Source organism: Bufo gargarizans, chromosome 4 (genome assembly GCF_014858855.1).
Source record: "Bufo gargarizans isolate SCDJY-AF-19 chromosome 4, ASM1485885v1, whole genome shotgun sequence".
Taxonomy (NCBI): domain Eukaryota; kingdom Metazoa; phylum Chordata; class Amphibia; order Anura; family Bufonidae; genus Bufo; species Bufo gargarizans.
This window is the reverse complement of record NC_058083.1, coordinates 530,278,482-530,290,655: the sequence shown is the minus strand read 5'-3', so window position 1 is coordinate 530,290,655 and position 12,174 is coordinate 530,278,482. Positions and strand designations below refer to the sequence as shown.

The window sequence follows — 12,174 nt, the reverse complement described above, 5'->3', positions numbered from 1 at the left end:
ACAGTGAGGACGAGCTACTAGAAAACAGTCAGCAGCTACTGGCCAGCCAAGATGTGGAGGAGACATCCGCCGCTTCCTCCACTAGGCGGGCAAGTAGTGATGAGCAGAATGGAGTGGGAACTGGTGTTGCGAGCAGTCAGGCTCCTTACCCAGAGACCGTTGAGGAGGACATCAGTGATGTGCAGACAGTACTCGATAATTATGAAGCCAATCGCACTTGGAAGCTGGGTGAAGAAGGGGCTTCATCATGAGGCAGCGGCTGAGCCAGAAAGGTGGTAGTATGGCCAGGAGTCTGCAGGGTGGCAGCAGTGGGAGATAGGAGGCCAAACGTGCCGGGATAGACCACCCACTTCGCAGCAGCCTACCTGCCCGGAATGGTGCATGGGTTCACTGAAGCAGCGGTGGTAGCAGTCAGTCAGTGCAGAGTGTTTGGAGTAAAATCACCTACTCGGCGGTGTGGCAGTTTTTTGTTAAGCTGCCAGAGGAGGTGAACATGGTCATATGTAGAATCTATGGGCAGAAGGTGAAGCGTGTCCAGGGTGCCAATGTTGGCACCACGGCCCTGTTTCAACATATGCAGCGTTACCATAAAGTGGCCTGGGAGAACCATGGCTCTGATGGGATGGTTCAGCCTGTCGCAGCAACCACTGCATCGCCCAGTGGCACGCCGCACCCGATTTCAGACAGTCAAGGCTTCACCACCTCAGATGAAGGGAGCTGTCTGTCCTTCCCATCATCTGCTGGTCCTGATTCTCCTGCTACTCCTACTCCTCGTCAGTCATTCCGTCAGCAATCGATCACCAAAGCAATTGCCAAGGGACAACAGTATTCATGCATTCATCCAACGGCGCAGAAGCTGAATGTTCTTCTGACTAAGTTGCTGGTGCTGCAGTCCTTCCCTTTCCAAGTGGTGGACTCTACACCTTTCAGAGAACTTATGGCTTGTGCCGACCGAGGTGGAGAGTCCCAAGCCGTCATTTCTTTGCCAAAAAGGCAGTACAAGCCCTGCACACACATGTAGAACGGGTGGGCCAGTCCTTAAGCCTGTCGGTGTCTGCCAAAGTGCATGGCAGCGCCGAAGTGTGGAGCTGTAACTACGGTCAAGGACAATACATGTCCTTTATGGCCCACTGGGTGAATTTGGTTCCTGCACAGCCACACCAGCAACTTGGCCAGGTGACGCTGCTTCCGCCTCCACGTTCTCACGCCGCTGGTCCTGCGACAATGTCCGCCTCTGCCTCCTCATCCTTCACCGTGTCCTCAGCCTCCACTGCAGGGACAATTCCCAGTGCCCTTCCAGCATAACACATGTGCAGGGCTCGGCGGTGTCACACTGATCTGCACCTCGTTTGCCTGGGCGAACAGAGTGACACAGGGGAGGAACTGCTCCATGTCCTTTAGCAAGTAATCAAATCCTAACTTTCTCCGCGACAACTCAAAATCGGAACCATGGTGACCGACAACGGGAAAAAAGTGGTGTCGGTGCTGCGTCTAGGAAGGCGGAGCCATGCGCCCTGCATGGCCACGTGGTAAATATGGTTGTAAAGCAGTTGCTGAAGTCTTCCACCCATCTGCAAGACATCCTAAAAATGGCCAGGAAACTTTGCAGTCACTCGTACACAGCAAAGCACACCCTCCTTGAGCTGCAGCGACAGAACAGCATCCCCCAACATAGGCTGATATGGGACATTTCCACCTGTTGGAATTCCACCCTCCATATGTTGGACCGACTATACGAATAGAGAAAGGCCATAAACGATTTCTTGATGATTCAAGCGGACAGGAGTACTCCCCTGTGTAACTTCGATGTCAGCAAGTGGCAGCTCATGCGTGACACCTGCCGTTTGCTCAGGCCCTTTGAGGAGACTTGATTATTTGTCAGTCACCAGGACTATGGGATGAACAACATCATTCTGCCTGTTGTAACCAAGGGTTTCTGCTGATTATCCTTGTATGTCTTTGAAAGATGAGGAATCCGGATTTAAGCAATTGCTTATTTAATTAATAAAAGTAAGGTAAAAGGTTACAAGATAAATGGATAACAGAGTATAAAGCAAACCTTCCTTCAATGTCCTATACTTGAAAAGAATATAAACATACTAGTACTAGCTTCCTAACAATCAATACATATCTAACTAACTAACTACCATTGATCTAGTGTATATTATATATCAAATCGAACCACATTCACACCCACAATTCCACCCCTTACTCCAGTATCTTCCGGCCTCCTTCATTATCATTACCATTCGTCCAATGAACTTGCAGTAATCTGATCTGAGTCCACTCCTTCATATTGATGCAGTAACTGCCACCTTCCTGCGGATGGCGCTGGTGTCCTTTTAGTTTGCCTTGGGCCTGAGGCATGGCATATTGTTTCAGCTATGTCAACAGCTGTCCGTCCAAACTTCCTTGAGAATCAGACCTTTTAGGGCCGACAGGATGCCTACACCATTACAAATGCGCAGTCCATTGTGTATAACACCGCAGGGGCTGGTTTCAAGTCATCAGGACAGGGCAGCCAAGTGCTCCTTCTTACACCTACCTTCATCAGCAGGTTCTGTTAGTGCCACCCACCTCCCCACTCTGTCACCGGGTCACTCTGTGGTCTCCTGATGATGCTGCCACCTCCACACTATGTCACCTTGCCACTCTGTGGCCTCCTGATGCTGCTGCCACCTCCACACTGTCATTGTGCCACCCTGTGGCCTCCTCCTGATGCTGCTGCTGCCGCTACCTTCACTATCTGTCATTGGGCCACTCTGTAGTCTCCTCATGCTGTTGCCACCCTCCCCACTCTATGACTGGGTTGCTATTGTCCTTGTTTGGCCTTTTTGACATCACCATTTATTTGACGCTTCTTCTGATCTGTCAGAAGGAAGGAAAAATCAGACACACAACGGATCCTGTCTGTGTAGCAGCTGTAAGGCCTTTATGGTCCCATCAGAATTGGCTTATGATTTGGTAGCCAAAAGCAGGAGTGGGTACAAAACACAGATGACATACAAATATTCCATTCACGTTCATCTCTGTTTTGGATTCACTCCTGTTTTTTTGGCATTAGCAATACTGATGGATTACTGAGCAAATGCTGACCGAGTGAGGGCGTATGCTCCACAGACAGGATCAGTTTTTTGGGGGGTTATTGTTCTGATGGATCAGAGGATGGGCAAAATAATCTGTGACGTCAACACAAACTTACTGCTGACACCCTCTCCACTATTTCGGGGAGGGGGGGGGGGGGCTCTACTTGTATAAGCGTTTAATAGAACAGGTTCTGCAGACATCTATGTGTACGGCATACATATTAGGACATCCTCAGAAATCATCCCAAACTCCCTCCTCCGGCAGGCAAAACATCATCCTCCGGCAGGCAAAACTCTATCAGTCCTCCTCCCTCAGAACAAACTCCCTCCTCCGTCAGACCACACTCCCTCCTACCCCAGACGTCAGCCCAAACTTCCTCCTCCCTCGTCCAAAACTCCCTCCTACCTCAACGTCAGTAAAAACAAATACCTCCTCCATCAGCCCTCAGCCCAAACTCCATCAGGTGTCAGGGGTCAAATCTCAGCTGTCAGGGGTCAGACTTCAGTTGTCATCCCTCAGCCTAAACTCCATCAGCTGTTCGCCTTTAGGCATCAGACATCGGGTGTCATCCATCAGCGGTCAGGTGTCAGCCATCAGCCAAGACTCCATCAGCAGTCAGTCGTCAGGGGTCAGGTGTTAGACATCGGGTGTCAGACTTTGGTAGTCTGGGGAGGGGGCGGCACAAAGCATAATGTCACGTGTATTACTGCCAGACCTTTTCTTTATGCAACCAAGCCTGGAGGGGACGAGCCTATCATTAAATCCCCATGATTTCAGACGGATCTTTATGCCTGGGCAAAGCACTTAGATGCACGGATCCACTACACAGTGGTCACAGACCGAGACCCCCACACTCCAGCCATACAAAAAATGTATACAGAAACGGACCAGCAGTAGTACACGTGACATTATGCTTTGTGCCGCCCCCTCCTCAGACAACCAATGTCTGACACCCGATGTTTAACCGCTACAGGACCGCCGTACGCAGGATTGCGTCCTGGCGGCGGCCCTGCTCTTCTGGGTGGACGCATATACACTTGCTCCCGCGATAGCCGAGATTTCCTGTGAACGCGCGCACACAGGCGCGCGCGTTCACAGGAACGGAAGGTAAGCGAGTGGATCTCCAGCCTGCCAGCGGCGATCGTTCGCTGGCAGGCTGGAGATCTGATTTTTTTAACCCCTAACAGGTATATTAGACGCTGTTTTGATAACAGCGTCTAATATACCTGCTACCTTGTACTCTGGTGGTCCCTTTTGCTTGGATCGAGGCAGCTCAGTAAAGAAGCACCAAACACCACTACACTACACTACACCCCCCCTGTCACTTATTAAACCTACACTACCCCTGATCACCCCCCTGTCATTGATCACACCCCTGTAAGGCTCCATTCAGACGTCAGTATGATTTTTACGGATCCACGGATACATGGATCGGATCCGCAAAACACATACGGACGTCTGAATGGAGCCTTACAGGGGGGTGATCAATGACAGGGGGGTGATAAATGACAGGGGGTGATCAGGGAATCTATATGGGTGATCACCCCCCTGTCATTGATCACCTCCTGTAAGGCTCCATTCAGACATTTTTTTTGGCCCAAGTTAGCAGAAATTGTTTTTTTTTTTTTGTTTTTGTTTTTTCTTACAAAGTCTCATATTCCACTAACTAAAAAATAAAATCTCACATGAACTCACCATACCCCTCATGGAATTTTTTTTAGACATTTATATTCCAGACTTCTTCTCACGCTTTAGGGCCCCTAAAATGCCAGGGCAGTATAAATACCCCACATGTGACCCCATTTCGGAAAGAAGACACCCCAAGGTATTCGCTGAGGGGCATATTGAGTCCATGAAAGATTGAAATTTTTGTCCCAAGTTAGCGGAAAGTGAGACTTTGTGAGAAAACCCCAAAAAAAAAATTCCGCTAACTTATGCCCAAAAAAAAAATTTCTATGAACTCGCCATGCCCCTCATTGAATACCTTGGGGTGTCTTCTTTCCAAAGTGGGGTCACATGTGGGGTATTTATACTTCCCTGGCATTTTAGGGGCCCTAAAGCGTGAGAAGAAGTCTGGGATCCAAATGTCAAAAAATGCCCTCCTAAAAGGAATTTGGGCCGCTTTGCGCATCTAGTTTGCAAAAAAGTGTCACACATCTGGTATCGCCGTACTCAGGAGAAGTTGGGGAATGTGTTTTGGGGTGTCATTTTACATATACCCATGCTGGTTGAGATAAATATCTTGGTCAAATGCCAACTTTGTATAAAAAAATGGGAAAAGTTGTTTTTTGCCGAGATATTTCTCTCACCCAGCATGGGTATATGTAAAATGACACCCCAAAACACATTCCCCAACTTCTCCTGAGTACGGCGATACCAGATGTGTGACACTTTTTTGCAGCCTAGGTGGGCAAAGGGGCACACATTCCAAAGTGCACCTTTCGGATTTCACCGGTCATTTTTTACAGATTTTGATTGCAAACTTCTTCTCACACATAGGGGCCCCTAGAATGCCAGGGCAGTATAACTACCCCACAAGTGACCCCGTTTTGGAAAGAAGACACCCCAAGGTATTTTGTGATGGGCATAGTGAGTTCATGGAAGTTTTTATTTTTTGTCACAAGTTAGTGGAATATGAGACTTTGTAAGAAAAAAAAAAAAAATCATCATTTTCCGCTAACTTGTGACAAAAATAAAGTTCTATGAACTCACTATGCCCATCAGCGAATACCTTAGGGTGTCTACTTTCCGAAATGGGGTCATTTGTGGGGTGTTTCTACTGTCTGGGCATTGTAGAACCTCAGGAAACATGACAGGTGCTCAGAAAGTCAGAGCTGCTTCAAAAGCGGAAATTCACATTTTTGTACCATAGTTTGTAAACGCTATAACTTTTACCCAAACCATTTTTTTTTACCCAAACATTTTTTTTTTATCAAAGACATGTAGAACAATAAATTTAGCGAAAAATTTATATATAGATGTCGTTTTTTTTGCAAAATTTTACAACTGAAAGTGAAAAATGTCATTTTTTTGCAAAAAAAATCGTTAAATTTCGATTAATAACAAAAAAAGTAAAAATGTCAGCAGCAATGAAATACCACCAAATGAAAGCTCTATTAGTGAGAAGAAAAGGAGGTAAAATTCATTTGGGTGGTAAGTTGCATGACCGAGCGATAAACGGTGAAAGTAGTGTAGTGCAGAAGTGTAAAGTGCTCTGGTCATGAAGGGCTGAAGTGGTTAACATCTGACCCCTGACGACTGATGGAGTTTTGGCTGAAGGAGGATTTAGTCACAACCATATTATATCCTAGTGACTTCAGGACCTTTGATGATGTCATGGTCATGTGATCAGTCACATGAGGGGAGGAGTAAAGCAGTGGAGGTTTTTCACTGTGCAGCACTTCCTGTCATGTGACCAGTGTGACGTCATCGCAGGTCCTGCAGCCCCAGGAGGTGAGATCTGCAGGTCAGTTATTGGTCTTGGTTCTGGGTTTATTAGAATGGAGCGGTTCTATAGGTGATATATAGCAGGTCCAGCCAGCAGGGGGCAGCACCGGCCATAGAGAGTCTCTGCTCACAGGAGGGGAGTTCTCCTCAGACATGTCTGCTCTCCCCCTTGAATATTAGGAGACCCCCAGACCCCTGTAAGAGGGGCTGCTCTCCTGGATTAGAGGGGTCTTCCATCATGTCCCCTTAGTAGTGCCCCCACACAATAGTGCTGTCCCCTAGTGCCCCCTCACAATAGTGCTGTCCCCTTAGTAGTGCCCCCTCACAATAGTGCTGTCCCCTTAGTGCCCCCTCACAATAGTGCTGTCCCCTTAGTGCCCCCTCACAATAGTGCTGTCCTCTTAGTGCCCCCTCACAATAGTGCTGTCCCCTTAGTGCCCCCTCACAATAGTGCTGTCCCCTTAGTGCCCCCTCACAATAGTGCTGTCCCCTTAGTGCCCCCTCACCATAGTGCTGTCCCCTTAGTGCCCCCTCACAATAGTGCTGTCCCCTTAGTGCCCCCTCACAATAGTGCTGTCCCCTTAGTGCCCCCTCACAATAGTGCTGTCCCCTTAGTGCCCCCTCACAATAGTGCTGTCCCCTTAGTGCCCCCTCACAATAGTGCTGTCCCCTTAGTGCCCCCTCACAATAGTACTGTCCCCTTAGTGCCCCCTCACAATAGTGCTGTCCCCTTAGTGCCCCCTCACAATAGTGCTGTTCCCTTAGTGCCCCCTCACAATAGCGCTGTCCCCTTAGTGCCCCCTCACAATAGTGCTGTCCCCTTAGTGCCCCCTCACAATAGTGCTGTCCCCTTAGTGTCCCCTCACAATAGTGCTGTCCCCTTAGTGCCCCCTCACAATAGTGCTGTCCCCTTAGTGCCCCCTCACAATAGTGCTGTCCCCTTAGTGCCCCCTCACAATAGTGCTGTTCCCTAAAAATAATGTTGCCTTGTTGTTTTTTGGGAGGATTATTGGATTACTTCATGAGAGGGAGAATAAAGCGTATAAGTTGCGGCTATTAGATAAGACTGTCCTTCTGGAATAAAGAGAACGCCGCTGGAGTAGAATGATGACATTTCCATCTTAAAGGGGTTGTGCAGGGTTTTATATTGAAGACCTTTCCTCAGGATAGGTCATCAGTATCAGATCTGTGAAGGTCCGACCCCCGGCCCCCCGCCAATCAGCTGTTTGTAGAGGAGGCAGCGCTCCATGTGAGTGTCACCTCCTCTTCATTAGACTGCCCGTTGTCTCGGAGGAGCAGTATAATTACTAGGACTCGCTCCATAAACTGGAATGAAGCAAGTAATTGTAATCACACTACACCGCCGCTACAGGGGAGACGATGGGCAGCGTAATACAGAGGAAGCAGGGCTCGCATGGGGCACAGCCTCCTCTATAACCAGCTGGTCAGCGGGGGGCAGGTGTCGGACCCCCACCGGTCAGATATTGATGTTAATAAAAAAATATATAAAAGAAAATAGGAGTTTAGTAGGATACCCTGAGGGTGAAACTCAGAGAGTGGGGGGAGGGGAGAAGGGCGCCAACAGGATAGAATAAGGTACCTGGAGGAGGATGGATGTGGAAAACTTTAAGCAATCTCTTATAGATGTAAAATAATTACATAAGATTTAATAATATAAATAAATAAAAATAAAAAAAGGTAGCACTCACCCAAAAACTGGTGGTTTAAAAAAAGATAAAAATAAAGGAGGTGAACAGTCGGTATCAAGAAAAAAATAAATAGTAAAACAATAATTTGGGGGAAGGCGCCTGAACACCCCCTAATCACACACAGGGAATGTACATAGAAGGGATATACCAGGACATTTTGCACAGGTGCTTGATGGGGACCCAACACCTCTTTGTCTGACTCCGATTGAGTGGGGGCCACAATCTTATCAGCGCCTCTGTAGAAAAGAGATGGGTTGGATCTTCTGGTTTATCTCCCTGACACTGCAGGGTCTGAATGAATCCCTGGAATATACTAGTTATTAAAGGGGTCCTCTCCCTTCAGTAAGTAGCTTTTATCATGTAGAGAAAGTTAATACAAGGCACTTACTAATGTATTGTTATTATCCACCCAGAAGACGGATGAGAGGAAGTGGGGGGTGTCAGAGCTGGCTGAGATCCTGACCCTGATAAAATAACTGCTTCTACAAAGCTTCTGAAGATCACAGGAGCCTCCTGCCTTTCTGTAAGGCCTCATGCACACGACCGTTGTGTGCATCCGTGGCCGTTGTGCCGTTTTCCGTTTTTTTTCGCGGACCCATTGACTTTCAATGGGTCCGTGGAAAAATCGGAAAATGCACCGTTTTGCAGCCGAGGCCGTGATCCGTGTATCCTGTCCGTCAAAAAAATATGACCTGTCCTATTTTTTTGACGGACAACGGTTCACGGACCCATTCAAGTCAATGGGTCCGTGAAAGAACACGGATGCACACAAGATTGGCATCCGTGTCCGTGATCCGTGGCCGTAGGTTGCTTTCATACAGACGGATCCGAAGATCCGTCTGCATAAAAGCTTTTTCTGATCTAAGTTTTCACTTCGTGAAAACTCATTTCCGACAGTATATTCTAACACAGAAGCGTTCCCATGGTGATGGGGACGCTTCTAGTTAGAATACACTGCAAACTTTGTACAAGACTGCCCCCTGCTGCCTGGCACCACCCGATCTCTTACAGGGGGTTATGATAGCACAATTAACCCCTTCAGGTGCGGCACCTAAAGGGGTTAATTGTACTATCATATTCCCCTGTAAGAGATCAGGGCTGCCAGGCAGCAGGGGGCAGACCCCCCCCCCCCTCCCCAGTTTGAATATTGTTGGTGGCACAGTGTGCGCCCACCATCGCCCCCCTCCCTCCCTCCCTCTATTGTAATAAATCGTTGGTGGCACAGTGTGCGCCCACCATCGCCCCCCCCCTTCCTCCCTCTATAGTTAAAAATCGTTGGTGGCACAGTGTGCGCCCACCATCGGCCCCCCCTCTCTCTATAGTAGTAACAACCATTGGTGGCAGTGTGAGGCCTCCCATTTTCTCCCCCCCCCCCATCATTGGTGGCAGCGGAGTTCCGATCGGAGTCCCAGTTTAATCGCTGGGGCTCTGATCGGTAACCATGGCAACCAGGAAGCTACTGCAGCCCTGGTTGCCATGGTTACTTAGCAATAGTACAACAGTATAAGATTCATACTTACCTGCTTGCTGCTGCGATGTCTGTGACCGGCCGGGAGCTCCTCCTACTGGTAAGTGACAGTTCTTTAGCAATGCGCCGCACAGACCTTTCACTTACCAGTAGGTGGAGCTCCCGGCCGGACACAGACATCGCAGCAGCAAGCAGGTAAGTGTGAATCTTCTACTGTTGTACTATTGCTAAGTAACCATGGCAACCAGGGCTGCAGTAGCGTCCTGGTTGCCATGGTTACCGATCGGAGCCCCAGCGATTAAACTGGGACTCCGTTCGGAACTCCGCTGCCACCAATGATGGGGGGGGGGGGATGGGAGGCCGCACACTGCCACCAATGGTTGTTACTACTATAGAGAGAGGGGGGGCCGATGGTGGGCGCACACTGTGCCACCAACGATTTTTAACTATAGAGGGAGGAAGGGGGGGGGCGATGGTGGGCGCACACTGTGCCACCAACAATTTATAACAATAGAGGGAGGGAGGGGGGGGGCCCGATGGTGGGCGCAGACTGTGCCACCAACGATATTCAAACTGGGGGGGGGGTCTGCCCCCTGCTGCCTGGCAGCCCTGATCTCTTACAGGGGGATATGATAGTACAATTAACCCCTTCAGGTGCGGCACCTGAGGAGTTAATTGTGCTGATCACGGCCCCCTGTAAGAGATCGGGTGCTGCCAGGCAGCAGGGGGCAGTCATGTACACAGTTTTTCAGTATATTCTAACCTGAAGCGTCCCCATCACCATGGGAACGCCTCTGTGTTAGAATATACTGTCGGAAATGAGTTTCACGATGTAGCTCGTATCCGACAGTATATTCTAACGTAGAGGCGTTCCCATGGTGATGGGGACGCTTCAAGTTATGTTCGGGTGTCCGCCTGGCCGTGCGGAGGCAAGCGGATCCGTCCAGACTTATAATGTAAGTCAATGGGGACGGATCCGTTTGAAGATGACACACTGTGGCTCAATTTTCAAACGGATCCGTCCCCCATTGACTTTCAATGTAAAGTCTGGACGGATCCGTCTGAGGCTACTTTCACACTTAGAAATGTTTTAACAATATAATGCAGACGGATCCGCTCTGAACGGAGCCACCGTCTGCATTATGAACACAAGTGTGAAAGTAAAGGGACTCCTGACTTTACATTGAAAGTCAATGGGGACGGATCCGTTTGCAATTGCACCATATTGTGTCAACGTCAAACGGATCCGTCCCCATTGACTTGCATTGTAATTCAGGACGGATCCGTTTGGCTCCGGACGGCCAGGCGGACGCCAAAACGATTTTTTTTTTTTATGTCTGTGGATCCTCCAAAAATCAAGGAAGACCCACGGACGAAAAAACGATCACGGACCCACGGACCCCGTTTTTGCGGACCGTGAAAAAAAACTGTCGTGTGCATGAGGCCTAAGTGTGATTTATCCCTCTTTATCAGCTTTCTGAGCTCTTTAGAAATAAAACATAGTGGAAAGTAAGGGAAGTGAGGTCACTACATACAGTACCTATAGAAGGGAGACACCCCCTGCTTCTGAGTGAAATGCATCTAGCTGTGCAGCTGAAATGAGATAATATGGCTGAAATAAATGTAAGGTAAGCCCAAACATAACAGTTCCTTCACAGACTGTACAAAGAAGCACTGCCATTATCCAAACCTTTTTTGAAAACTCAGGTTCACTTTAAACACAGTCCTGAGACCAAATGTGAGTCATTACATTGGAAAACTTTCAAATTCTCAAAGGCTGCAGAAAGCATGTCAGATCAAGTGTCTGTGACCTTCCTATCAGTCATCCCATTAATAAAGACATGTATGAGCTCTGTCTGCTGTATGTGGTAGACTGCGATGTGTATCCTGTGTAACACTGTATTCACTGTATAGCAGGAGGCCGGCTGACTGATTTATTATGGTCACCAGTCTGGTATGTATAAGACACCTCAATAGCCAAGTCACCTCCGTTGTACAATATTGGTAGACTTTTGTCATTCTTAATTTGTGAGACACTTTAGTTCATGTAAGATGTGATTTTGCTCACAATCCTCCTTCTTTCCCTCAGGTTTCTTAGGTTCAGGACTCTCTTCTTTTTAGAGACAATGGTCTTTTCCATCAAGGACCCACCAAGGATGGAGAAGGACAGAGACCACATGGCTGCGAGGATATTAGACCTCACCCTGGAGATCATCTCCTTGATAACTGGAGAGGTGAGAGTCTCACATGACATCACTCTTATCTCTAGTAATAAAACAGGGAAATGTCTGGAAAGGTGAAGGATTCTTAGAATCTCTGTAGTGATCGGCGTCTCCCCATACACAGGATTACACAGTAGTGAAGAAGTCGTCTGGTGAGTGTGTGACACCCCGTGCGACAGGAGGATGGAGCAGGACCCAGAGCCCCATCACCGAGCCTCCACCTCATTCCCTGATACATGAG

At 48.4% G+C, this 12,174-nt stretch overlaps 1 long non-coding RNA gene across 1 annotated transcript; it reads left to right on the top strand.

The window, feature by feature from the left end:
* The first annotated feature begins 6,509 nt into the window (after positions 1 to 6,509).
* LOC122934834 lies at positions 6,510 to 12,106 on the top strand. The gene is made up of 3 exons (XR_006388690.1): positions 6,510 to 6,553; positions 11,801 to 11,945; positions 12,058 to 12,106. It is a non-coding gene; the product is annotated as an uncharacterized LOC122934834 (long non-coding RNA).
* The last annotated feature ends 68 nt before the right edge of the window (positions 12,107 to 12,174 follow it).